Here is a 14,079-nt window from a genome sequence, read left to right as displayed (position 1 = left end):
AGGAAACTGTGTTAAATCTGGGGTGACAATTGTTTCAAATTTCAGCATTTTCTACAAATCATTTATAGCTGTTACAATTGATGCACGTATGATTTGCCGGCTTCCTTTTGGAACAAGCATTTGCAATGCAATAGGTCTCGCATTATTTAAGTTTGAGCTATTATTATTGTAAATGGCAATGTTTTTTGCTTTATGCTATAGTTTTCTTATGTACATAAAAAGCTACATATAAAGTATTTGTTGTTAAAATTATTTATGCAGTATTTAAATTTGTTTGCATAAAAGATTACAAGAATATCTTAGCAAAAAAGTAAAACTTTTTAATGGTAATTGACTAAATGTCCATTTGTACATTTTAATTTCAAATAGGTAAGTGTAAACATCACAAATATATTGTGCAAACAGTGCAAAATATTTTAGCCATAAATATTTGAGCGTACATGATATGTGTTCCATAAAAGTATTATTATCAACTGACGCTGTCAGCAGTGTGCAATATTCTTCAGCCTTTGCTTTGTTTTGCTTCACTTTGGATATGTATACCTGTCACTGCACTATTTACACTGTGCTGTTCACACACGCCTATATTTTTTATAGTGAACAAGAGCTTTGGTAATGGGCGACAGTCGGAAATGGGGCTCAAGCGCCTAACTGTTGCTCATCAGCACTGAGTTGTGTGCCTCGATTGCAAATCATTGTAAATAACTTACATTTTGTTGTAATTATTTTTTTAAATGCTGTTTAGTTACCCACTATGCAACAAGATTAAATTTGTGACGGATTTTAATACTAGACGTACAATTTTGAGGGATGTATGCCAGTAGTATGTTTTCACGGTTTACTTAATTTGTAGTTCTTGCACTATCACGTGATAGGCACTCGGGTGTATTTAATCAGGTTTAGCCAACAACGCAATTATGTGAGCAAGGCCACCCTGCTGGCCGAAACGCGTCATCCCGTCCTGCATATTGCGCTGATGGAATGAAAATAAATACATTTTGAAGTATTCCAGCCTGCGGTGAATTATATTTCCTGTGTCCGTTTCTCGTGGTTGGTGAATTTCAACACCAGGAGAGGGTGTCTGTGCGCTGTACATACAGAAGAATGAGGTTACACACTTCACAGTCCTGTCAAGTGTCACGCAACTGGTGTGACACTCACGCATATCAGTGCGGTGATCCGCATCACCGCACTGAATGCATTTGTCACGCATTTTGCCAGCTGTGCCAGCGGCGCGCCAGCAGCTCTTGTGGGCCCGGGCTCTCAAGTTCAGCTTATTGCCGACTAATGTGTGCCGCCTAAAGAAACCACAGACTCACTGCAGCAGCTCTGACTGAGCTGAGCTCTCTGAGCGGCGCCGCCGCGCTACAATGTATCTCTGCTGCTAGTGCCTCTAGAGTCCGACGTCGACTCCCGTTTTCCTGTTGCCCTGGAAACTTAACTTAATGCAGATACAGTCAGCAGGGGCCGGCCGGCGCCCGGCCTGCCCGCAGTCGATACAGCCTCAGAGCTGTCAATCAACGGTCATGGCGCAACAGGGCGCCAGGATGATAAATCCGGATGTGCCGGCCTGGGATGGGCCGTCACGTCCGGAGGAAGCAGGAAGTTAAGCGGCGGGTGATTCATAGCTGCCAAGGTTTCAGATTGCCCAAGTGTGACATTTTCATATTTCAGTGAAATTATGAGTGACATTTTAATGACTATGAGTGACACTTTCGCGCGAGCTAAATCAAGCAATGAAAACGAGGGAACCATATATAAATATCAGAGAAATTACACACATTTGAGCAATGAGAAACTCTAAGAAGATCTTAAAACTGCTGCAATTGACCTATGGCTTTGCTTTTACTCACTATTGGTGACTGCTCTATTTCTACTGTAATGCTCTTTGTCTGTCATATATGGCCCAACACCATCGTGTAGTACCAATCATTTATATGTTGTGTATATAATCTATTTAATTTCTAAAGCACTCTAACATCTTTTGGCCCCTCTCTCACCAACAGTTCATTTGCTTTATTGTTATGCTCATACCAATGTAGGGTGTAAGGGCACTTCACATCAGGCACACATTATACCAATACAATTACTCTTTCGTAGTTACTATAGTCTAGCAAATGTTATTCGTAGCACATCTCCACTGACAGCAGCTGAAGTGCTAATGGGTAATTCATCCATCAAGCAAGCAAGCAAGCAAGCAAGCAATAGTGAGGGTGAAACTGACGTGCTTTGCAGTGTTCACAAGCATTCTGTCAGGTGTACTGCAAGAAATCCGAGCACAAATATATAATTAGCAACTGGGGGCTCAGGCCAGCAGGATATTCGAAAATAAAAAAAATCCCGCAGTGCCACCTGTGACCTTAGTACTAACACAGGCCGGCACTGGCTGCAGGCTGCAGCTGTGCCTGACCATGCGCTGCCTTTCATTCTGTAAATCACAGAGGCTGGTGGCACTTACTTTGGCAGTAGTCGCAATGTCTGGAAGAGTGTGGCGGGCTACCATACACACGGGGCAAGTGTTCCCGAGTGATGCCATTGAAATGTATGCTACATCTGTCTGCGCTCCGCCCCTTTGTCCAAAAATCTTGCTCGCCACTGTTGCTGTCTTCTTTGAATACCAAAGGAGTCCCAGGCACGCCTGTGCCCAAAACCTTCTCCACTGTAACAGCACTGTGGATGGGATGATGCTGCGCCAGGGTCTCAGTAGAGTCACTGGAAACATTAATCTCAACAGGCAATTTGGTGCTAGGCAGTTTCTGAGCCAAATGAAGAGTCATTCAAGAACTACTTACAAACCACACTTACTTGACACAAAAGTATTTTAGGAGTGATTGATTTGGGGCACAACGGAGACCCATAGAAACAATTTCAAATGAGTACACATTATTAGCCGCAGGTGTGCGGTAATCCTGGGTATTTCATTAAAAAACATCCTGCCCTGCCTGCATGCACGCTGTATCGTGGTCCTCTCGGCTTCTCAAATAAACGAAGATCTGCCAGCCAGAGATAGTTTCACTTGTGGTGACTTAAGGGAATCAGATTCATTAAAAAAATCTTGAGCAAAGAGCAAATGTTTATGTTACTGGGCAAAAGACATAAAACAAAGCGAATGAAGCACTACGGAGCTGTGTTTGGACAACAAGCAGGGTCAGGGGGCTGTGAATGGATCGACTGCCTCAGGGGTAAGAGCTGCCGTAAAGTAAACACAATTTCAAAAGGGGGGTGGTGATGGACAGAGTATCTGAGTTAATCAGAACACTCCTACCCAGTCAACAGATCAGGGCTTGATCCATCACCGTTTTTTAGCTCACTGCACCATCCCAGTTCAGAACCTGGCTATATGCAAATTAGTCTGTCCCTGGCCCAGTGCATCATGGGAACAGGGCAGACCAAACTACCAAGCCAATTCTTCACTGGAAAGGAAACAAGCTTCCGGGGACCGGTTTCTGGCATTACAGCCGTCTTCGGCCCGGCTTGCTTGAATCCTGATGGTGCAGTGAGCAAGGGACTCATGTCTGAGCATACCCTTCCACACTCATGGTGGCCAAAATAATTTCAAAAGGGGGGTGGTGATGGACAGAGTATCTGAGTTAATCAGAACACTCCTACCCAGTCAACAGATCAGGGCTTGATCCATCACCGTTTTTTAGCTCACTGCACCATCCCAGTTCAGAACCTGGCTATATGCAAATTAGTCTGTCCCTGGCCCAGTGCATCATGGGAACAGGGCAGACCAAACTACCAAGCCAATTCTTCACTGGAAAGGAAACAAGCTTCCGGGGACCGGTTTCTGGCATTACAGCCGTCTTCGGCCCGGCTTGCTTGAATCCTGATGGTGCAGTGAGCAAGGGACTCATGTCTGAGCATACCCTTCCACACTCATGGTGGCCAAAATAATTTCAAAAGGGGGGTGGTGATGGACAGAGTATCTGAGTTAATCAGAACACTCCTACCCAGTCAACAGATCAGGGCTTGATCCATCACCGTTTTTTAGCTCACTGCACCATCCCAGTTCAGAACCTGGCTATATGCAAATTAGTCTGTCCCTGGCCCAGTGCATCATGGGAACAGGGCAGACCAAACTACCAAGCCAATTCTTCACTGGAAAGGAAACAAGCTTCCGGGGACCGGTTTCTGGCATTACAGCCGTCTTCGGCCCGGCTTGCTTGAATCCTGATGGTGCAGTGAGCAAGGGACTCATGTCTGAGCATACCCTTCCACACTCATGGTGGCCAAAATAATTTCAAAAGGGGGGTGGTGATGGACAGAGTATCTGAGTTAATCAGAACACTCCTACCCAGTCAACAGATCAGGGCTTGATCCATCACCGTTTTTTAGCTCACTGCACCATCCCAGTTCAGAACCTGGCTATATGCAAATTAGTCTGTCCCTGGCCCAGTGCATCATGGGAACAGGGCAGACCAAACTACCAAGCCAATTCTTCACTGGAAAGGAAACAAGCTTCCGGGGACCGGTTTCTGGCATTACAGCCGTCTTCGGCCCGGCTTGCTTGAATCCTGATGGTGCAGTGAGCAAGGGACTCATGTCTGAGCATACCCTTCCACACTCATGGTGGCCAAAATAATTTCAAAAGGGGGGTGGTGATGGACAGAGTATCTGAGTTAATCAGAACACTCCTACCCAGTCAACAGATCAGGGCTTGATCCATCACCGTTTTTTAGCTCACTGCACCATCCCAGTTCAGAACCTGGCTATATGCAAATTAGTCTGTCCCTGGCCCAGTGCATCATGGGAACAGGGCAGACCAAACTACCAAGCCAATTCTTCACTGGAAAGGAAACAAGCTTCCGGGGACCGGTTTCTGGCATTAATTCAGAGACTCTGTCCATCACCACCCCTTGTTGTAAATTATTTTGTCCACCCTAAGCGTGGAAGGGTATACTCAGATGTGAGTCCCTTGCTCATTGCACCATCAGGATTCAAGCAAGCCGGGCCGAAGACGCCTGAAATGGCAGAAACCGGTCCCCGGAAGCTTGTTTCCTTCCCAGTGTAAGAATTGGCTTTTGTAGTCTGGTCTGCCCTGTTCCCATGATGCACTGGGCCAGGGACAGACTAATTTGCATACAGCCAGGTTCTGAAACTGGGATGGTGCAATGAGCTAAAAAACGGTGTTGGATCTAGCCCTGATCTCTTGACTGGGTGAGAGTACTCTGCTTAATTCAGAGACTCTGTCCATCACCACCCCTTGTTGTAAATTATTTTGTCCACCCTAAGCGTGGAAGGGTATACTCAGATGTGAGTCCCTTGCTCATTGCACCATCAGGATTCAAGCAAGCCGGGCCGAAGACGCCTGAAATGGCAGAAACCGGTCCCCGGAAGCTTGTTTCCTTCCCAGTGTAAGAATTGGCTTTTGTAGTCTGGTCTGCCCTGTTCCCATGATGCACTGGGCCAGGGACAGACTAATTTGCATACAGCCAGGTTCTGAAACTGGGATGGTGCAATGAGCTAAAAAACGGTGTTGGATCTAGCCCTGATCTCTTGACTGGGTGAGAGTACTCTGCTTAATTCAGAGACTCTGTCCATCACCACCCCTTGTTGTAAATTATTTTGTCCACCCTAAGCGTGGAAGGGTATACTCAGATGTGAGTCCCTTGCTCATTGCACCATCAGGATTCAAGCAAGCCGGGCCGAAGACGCCTGAAATGGCAGAAACCGGTCCCCGGAAGCTTGTTTCCTTCCCAGTGTAAGAATTGGCTTTTGTAGTCTGGTCTGCCCTGTTCCCATGATGCACTGGGCCAGGGACAGACTAATTTGCATACAGCCAGGTTCTGAAACTGGGATGGTGCAATGAGCTAAAAAACGGTGTTGGATCTAGCCCTGATCTCTTGACTGGGTGAGAGTACTCTGCTTAATTCAGAGACTGTCCATCACCACCCCTTGTTGTAAATTATTTTGTCCACCCTAAGCGTGGAAGGGTATACTCAGATGTGAGTCCCTTGCTCATTGCACCATCAGGATTCAAGCAAGCCGGGCCGAAGACGCCTGAAATGGCAGAAACCGGTCCCCGGAAGCTTGTTTCCTTCCCAGTGTAAGAATTGGCTTTTGTAGTCTGGTCTGCCCTGTTCCCATGATGCACTGGGCCAGGGACAGACTAATTTGCATACAGCCAGGTTCTGAAACTGGGATGGTGCAATGAGCTAAAAAACGGTGTTGGATCTAGCCCTGATCTCTTGACTGGGTGAGAGTACTCTGCTTAATTCAGAGACTCTGTCCATCACCACCCCTTGTTGTAAATTATTTTGTCCACCCTAAGCGTGGAAGGGTATACTCAGATGTGAGTCCCTTGCTCATTGCACCATCAGGATTCAAGCAAGCCGGGCCGAAGACGCCTGAAATGGCAGAAACCGGTCCCCGGAAGCTTGTTTCCTTCCCAGTGTAAGAATTGGCTTTTGTAGTCTGGTCTGCCCTGTTCCCATGATGCACTGGGCCAGGGACAGACTAATTTGCATACAGCCAGGTTCTGAAACTGGGATGGTGCAATGAGCTAAAAAACGGTGTTGGATCTAGCCCTGATCTCTTGACTGGGTGAGAGTACTCTGCTTAATTCAGAGACTCTGTCCATCACCACCCCTTGTTGTAAATTGTAAAGTAAACACAGCAAATAAAAGGGGAAGCCGGCAAGCAAAGAGCACAGGCGCACTCCACAGAACTTTATCTCTGCCCTAACAGCAGCCATCCCCTACACTCAAACCCCATCACCTAGCAATTAGCACATCTCACATATCACGGTCTGCGAGCTGCTGCTAACGACTTTCCTGTCTGCTGATGTTTAGCAGAATTTTAGTCGATTGCGAGAGGGTTTCAACCAGCAAGATCAAAAATGAGGTATATAATTTATATGAAGAGAATAGACCCGCACGGGGACTCATGACACTGCTTGCTCCTTCGACAGTTAACTTTCCTGTTGCAAGGCAGAACTTGTAGGACACGTTTGCTCCTCTGAATGGAACCAAGACATTTCAGAAAAACTTTGACAATAATCGAACCCGGGGAACGGGAAAGGGGAGGGGAAGGACGGGGAAATGCGCTGGCATGTTATCAGTTCAAAGGAGGTTCCCACAGGAGAGGGGGCGAAAGGAAAGAAAACAACCAAGGAAAAAAAACACAGCCAGCAAAACAGGGCACATGGAAAAAAATAAATACATTACATTTTGGTGCAGACTGTCAGCAGGGTTGCATTGGTCTTATGAGATGGAAAACGCAATGCATACATAAACATTTACAAAATGGCACTGTTATAAACAAAATTCGCACGTCCAACGTTTTAAAAAACTTGGAACGTTCTGTTTGTTCTATTGCAGACAGGATTCACAGTCGATTACAATAAGAATAGTCCAATAAATAAAACCCTACGCCCCCGATCGTACCACACGAAACTCAGCTCGAAGTTAGTTTGCAGAATCCGGAATCCCTTCGAAGTTGCAACAGCCAACCCGATCAGAAACCCTTGCAGAATGAAATTCCAACCGACCACCGACATTGCTGAATAGGAAGAAGTAAAACGGGCGCATAACACTGCAGCCTGCAGCTGTGTTCTTCTTTAGCAGGGCACAGGCGGCCGTCCATATGGCACTTACTTAGATAGTTGAGCTGGGCGGCTGTGCTGCCGCGGCGGGGGGCACCACCGCCGAGCCCTCGCAGTTTTCTTTCGATTCCTGGTGGCGGCCAGAGCGGTGTCCTGTGTCGGCCGGCTCAGCTGAGCTGCCTGCGGCTGCCACAGTGATCAAGGTGCGCTGCTGACTCTGCTGTACGGGGGGGGCGGCTGCACAGGGGGCCGCGGCGGGTGGCCATGCTTAAGAGTGACGAGGACTGTGCACAGCATGCGCGCCGCCCGCCTGCCTGCACCACTCTCTAATCAGCAACAACACACATTAAGACTCACCCGCGAATGAAGCGCGAGTGATTATTAATATGAGAACAAGGTTTTCAATCCCGGGCGGAAGTCAGGCAGGCCGGGGGCGGGACGTGAAGACACACCGGAAGCCCGGGCGGGCTCCCGTGAGGTGAGAGAGCCTCGCACGCACAGAAGGAAGAGACCGCCGCCGCCTGCAACGAGCCCTCGCCTGAAGACAAGTACCGGTGAGTGGGGGCCTTTACTGAGCCTTTACTGAGCTGCGAGGGCGGGGGGCATGTGTGTGTGCGTGGGGCGGCGGGGGGCTCTGTATGTGTGTGAGCGTGCGTGTGTGTATGTGTCTTGGAGTCTGTGTGTATGCGTGCGTGTGTATATGCGTGTGTGATGACTGCGGGGGGAGGGAGAGAGTGTGTGCGAGCGAGTGTCTCTGTGTGTGTATGCGCATGCATGCATGTGTGTATGTGTGGGGATGTGCACGGCGCGGGAATTCTGGTGAATGTGGACGGAGCCGACGTGCGCGTGCAAGCAGCTGAATCCAGCCGGGGAGAAGCGCGTGACAGTTTTTTGTCCGTCATTCCCCCGTGTCAGCTCGCTATAAGTCTCCAGCCCTGGACGCATCCTTCGGATGCGAATTCCATGGCGAGACCTAAAAAGGAATTTGTTTTTCCTTCTTATGTTCCCAAGTATTTATGTGTATAAATGAGTTTTGTACATAAATGTATATTTTTTTTAAACAAAGATTAGATTGTGTTACAGACTACAGGGTCTGATTTTTATGATTTAGTACACATTAGTAATTTTAATGTATCATGATATGTATAGTGTCTTTTTTAACCGCATGCGTGTGGGCGGAATTCCGCTCGTACGCTGACTTTTGCGAAACCGCATGTTACGTGACGAGCTGGGCTCGTCATCAGCGTAGCAGGAGGCTACCTCATGACGAGCCCAGCTCGTCATCAGCGTGCAAGGGGTTAATGGATAAATTTGTATTTTTTCAGATTTGTATTCACCTAGATTGATCTTTTTAATTGCATCCCCTGTGTCTAGTGACATCCTACTGGTGAAGAGGAGGTTTGTGTATGAACTATGTATGAATGGTGTGCGAAGTGTGTATCAATCTAAAGGGGCCTTCACTTTTTTTGTAACTTTGTTAGAAAGCAAGGGGTACTAAATTCCCTTTGCATTCTACATGTAGCATCAGTAGGTACATTAGATGAAACTGGGCACCAGATAGCAGATAGCCTACTACACACTATTTAGTACATACATTACACCTTATGGGCAACGGAAGGTATTTAACCCTATGGCTGTACAAGGGAATTCACTCCCACGCAGAAGTTTCACTGGAGGCGCTCAGAGAAAAGTGGAGCACTGAAATAGGTAAAGAAACAATTGACAAAGAATGGGACATCACATTAGAAGACCACCAAAAAGTATCCTGCAATTCCAAATTAAAACTTATTCAACACATGGTGTTTCATAGGGCCTACCTTACACCGCACCGATTAAAAAAAAACCCGGAGGTGGGAGATCACTGTCCCCAATGCTTTGCACAGACTGCTGATCTGTTACATAAGTTATGGGCTTGTCCTCGATTGGTCTCCTTCTGGGCAAATGTGATGAAGGTCTAAGGAACTGTTACAAACATGATAGGAGGACACACCACAGAATACTGTATACTAGGACTGCGCCGTAAACGCAAGAAACAAACAGTGCAACCCGATTTGCGAACTTATCACTAATATTGGAAAAACCTACAATTACTATGAGGTGGAAATCCGCATTGCCCCCTGCAATGCTGACCTGGCATGGAAAAGGAGTCAGATGGGGAAGTGCCGAAAGCATGTCAATAAGGAGGGAGGAAACCATGGGATTAAGAAAGACCCCTATTTCACTAGAATGGGACGCAGTGCGTGAACTCTTTATATCCTCTGAAGCTTCATTACATTAGGACGCTGTCGTTTAGATACTCACCCACCAATACAAAACGTAGAAAACCAAAAGCAGATCCCCCCAGACATTAACAAACCAGATACACGCACAGCTTTAAACCAATTAATTGGAAATATACATACGAACAGGGACTAAACCAATTATTTATCTGCTCATGGGAGGACAGGAGGGAGTCTAGGGAAGGGAGGGGGTGGGAATGTTTTTGTTGTAAGTTATAGGAAGGCGGGGCTAGGTTAAGATGACGTAGAACGAATGAATATACCAGTGAAACCAGCACTGCTACTATGAGTTACAACACGGTCACTGCATCTTCTACGGTGGTAACACCGCTTTACAGAATATAAGTACGTTGAAATGATCGCCCTCTGATTCTAGTAGGAAACTCCTATATGTATTTTGTTACATATGATTCGCTGTCACGCTGGATTGTTAAGCATAAAAATTAATAAAATATGTTTTTTTAAAACAGAGAAGCATGGGAATTTTTGATAGTACATTTGCGATGACGGTTGTCTGGCTGAAGAATGTTATAAACTAATTCCTTTCCTGCAGTACATAGCAACACATGATATGTGGCCTCAGAGAATCCTAGAGATGGAGGGGTATCATACATACATATTAAACAGGAAGCTGTTCACGAACACTGGAGTGTATGCCATAATTGAACATTTAAAGGGCTTTCTGTGAGCTGGATACTGTTCCTGTGCACTGGAGTGGATGCCTTAATTGAACATTTAAAGAGGCTTTCTGTGAGTTGCAACTGTTCCTGTGCACTGGAGTGTATGCCATAATTGAACATTTAAAGGGCTTTCTGTGAGCTGGATACTGTTCCTGTGCACTGGAGTGTACAACGTAACAGAACATTTAGAAGGATAAAAGGTTTAGCGAGTTTTGTGTCAAGAACTATCAATTCTATTAACTACACTAAGGTGAGGATTATGCCCCTCAATCTTTGCTGCAATATTCGCAGCCGCCTTTAAGAACAGTCAAACACAAAAAACTACATTTACCATCAATTCAGTGACTAATCAGAGCATACATGTCCCTTTATCAATCAGAGGCACCAAAACTATTCCTCTCTCTTTGCTCAATTGACCAAAAGATCAACACCTTGGAACTTCACTTGCAGAAGAACAAAAAGTCACTGTGATCAAACGGAATTGTAACGATCCGGAATTCCATTATAGAGTAGAACCCTCCAGGAGGTCATGGAAGTGAAACTTTTGTCACTAAAGACAGCAACTCCAGATGAATCAGATTCAACCTGTGAATGGCGCAATGCCTATAAGACCTGGCCACTTCCTAACAAGGCCTTTCCTGCGCTTCTGCTCAGTACATCAAACAAGGTAACGTCCAACCCAAAACAGAACATTCAAATAATAGCGAGGGACCTCAAATGAACAAATTCAAACCATACACAATTATGGAATATAATATTATGGGCTTGATTTATTACTTGGAGGATGGCCTGTATGGTTTTGCCAATGGAACAGAATATATTACTTCATACCCATGGTGGAGAGCCGTCCACATAATTTATAAATGACTGCCAAGGATTTATCAAAATATGACGGCGGTTCCTGGCAATGTGTATGACGCAGCCCTGTAGCATGGAGTTATTGTTTTTTGTTTGCAAAAAGAAAATCCTGAAACTAGATTTGCTTTTTGTAAAAAATATAATGCTCCTTTCGCCCTGAGAGTCTTCTCCCATGGTGAGTGGAGCATTATAATGCTTTTATTGTTCCTCACCTCCCCTCTAGACCCTTGGACTCACCACCTCTCTACACCCTGGACTCACCTCCTCTCTACACCCCTGGACTCACCACCTCTCTACACCCTGGACTCACCTCCCCTCTAGACCCCTGGACTCACCACCTCTCTACACCCTGGACTCACCTCCTCTCTACACCCCTGGACTCACCTCACCTCTACACCCCTGGACTCACCTCACCTCTACACCCCTGGACTCACCTCCCCTCTAGACCCCTGGACTCACCTCCTCTATACACCCCTGGACTTACCTCCCCTCTACACCCCTGGACTCACCTCACCTCTACACCCCTGGACTCACCTCCTCTATACACCCCTGGACTCACCTCCTCTATACACCCCTGGACTCACCTCCCCTCTACACCCCTGGACTCACCTCCCCTCTACACCCCTGGACTCACCTCCCCTCTACACCCCTGGACTCACCTCCCCTCTACACCCCTGGACTCACCTCCCCTCCCCCCCTGGACTCACCTCCCCTCCCCCCCTGGACTCACCTCCCCTCTACACCCCTGGACTCACCTCCCCTCTACACCCCTGGACTCACCTCACCTCTACACCCCTGGACTCACCTCACCTCTACACCCCTGGACTCACCTCACCTCTACACCCCTGGACTCACCTCCCCTCTACACCCCTGGACTCACCTCCCCTCTACACCCCGACTCACCTCCCCTCTACACCCCTGGACTCACCTCCCCTCCCCCCCTGGACTCACCTCCCCTCCCCCCCTGGACTCACCTCCCCTCCCCCCCCTGGACTCACCTCCCCTCCCCCCCCTGGACTCACCTCCCCTCTTCACCCCTGGACTCACCTCCTCTATACACCCCTGGACTCACCTCCCCTCTACACCCCTGGACTCACCTCCCCTGTACACCCCTGGACTCACCTCCCCTCTACACCCCTGGACTCACCTCCCCTCTACACCCCTGGACTCACCTCCCCTCCCCCCCTGGACTCACCTCCCCATCCCCCCTGGACTCACCTCCCCTCCCCCCCTGGACTCACCTCCCCTCCCCCCCTGGACTCACCTCCCCTCTACACCCCTGGACTCACCTCCCCTCTACACCCCTGGACTCACCTCCCCTCTACACCCCTGGACTCGCCTCCCCTCCCCCCCTGGACTTACCCCCCCCCTGGACTCACCTCCCCTCTACACCCCTGGACTCACCTCCCCTCTACACCCCTGGACTCATCTCTTCTCTACACCCCTGGACTCACCTCCCCTCTCCCCCCCCTGGACTCACCTCCCCTCTCCCCCCCCTGGACTCACCTCCCCTCTCACCCCCTGGACTCACCTCCCCTCTCCCCCTGGACTCACCTCCCCTCTACACCCCTGGACTCACCTCCCCACTACACCCCTGGACTCACCTCCCCACTACACCCCTGGCCTGGACTCACCTCCCCACTACACCCCTCGCTCCCCTCTCACCCTCTCTCCTCTTTCAAGGGTCTCCCCTCCACCTCTTCTGCTCCCCCCCCCTCTGCTCCTCGCCCCCCCTCTGCCCCCCAATCTGCCACCCTCTGCCCCTCCTCCTCCTCTCCTCCCCCCCTCAATCTCACCCTCTCTCCTCCTTGGGTCTCTTCTCTTCTCTTCTCCTTCACTGTTGGAAACTAATGAACAGTTTCACTTCTGGGTCATCCGGGGCAGAGTCGGCACAAGCAGCGGAGCCGATGGAGCTCTCCTCAGGCCTTTGAGAGGAACAATGTCCGGGTCACTGAGGGCATCGTCAGCAGCAGCAGCGGAGGCCGGAAGAAGCCTTCTTTCAGTATAACATTACCCCGCCCCCTCCCTCTCAGTAATGTTTGCTTCCAGGTCAGCGTCGGCAGAGCCAGCACTAGTACCGGATGCGGCTGAGCTCTCCTCAGGCTGGTGCGTGTGATAGTTTCCGGGTTAACGGGGGCAGAGCCAGCAGTAAGCCCCAGCCACCTGCAGAGGAGAGGAGCCCTCAGGGTCTGTCTGTGCTGCAGCTACCTTCATTTCATCAGGGGTAAGTGAGACCTCTCACAACCAAGAGGTGTGAATACAGCCTGAGGTGCACTGACCTCACACCATCATCAGGGGGTGCAGCCTGGGGGGCACTGACGTCACACCATCATTAGGGGGTGCAGGGGGCATATGTACTGACCTCACATCATCATCAGGGGGGGCAGGGGGCAGGTGTACTGACCTCACACCATCATCAGGGGGTGCAGCCTGGGGGGCACTGACGTCACGCCATCATCAGGGGGTGCAGGGGGTAGGTGTACTGACCTCACATCATCATCAGGGGGTGCAGGGGGCAGGTGTACTGACCTCACATCATAATCAGGGGGTGCAGGGGGCAGGTGTACTGGCCTCACACCATCATCAGGGGTGCAGGGGGCAGGTGTACTGGCCTCTCCTCATCATCAGGGGGTGCAGGGGGCAGGTGTACTGACCTCACACCATCATCATCGGGGGATGCAGCCTGAGGTGTTCTGACCTCACACCTTCATCGGGG

At 49.0% G+C, this 14,079-nt stretch overlaps 1 protein-coding gene across 1 annotated transcript in view; it reads right to left on the bottom strand.

Moving 5' to 3' along the window:
• LOC144767479 (uncharacterized) overlaps window positions 1-13,343 on the bottom strand; it is a 67,054-nt gene extending 53,711 nt beyond the window's left edge. Inside the window, exon 1 of the mRNA XM_078650898.1 lies at window positions 13,160-13,343. The gene's annotated coding sequence lies outside the window, so the exon portion shown is untranslated. The remainder of the gene's footprint in view (window positions 1-13,159) is intronic.
• Window positions 13,344-14,079: the final 736 nt, after the last annotated feature.

This window comes from Lissotriton helveticus, chromosome 1_1 (genome assembly GCF_964261635.1).
Source record: "Lissotriton helveticus chromosome 1_1, aLisHel1.1, whole genome shotgun sequence".
Taxonomy (NCBI): Eukaryota; Metazoa; Chordata; class Amphibia; order Caudata; family Salamandridae; genus Lissotriton; species Lissotriton helveticus.
Note: the sequence above shows the minus strand (reverse complement) of the source record. Positions and strands in the feature narration are given on the sequence as shown.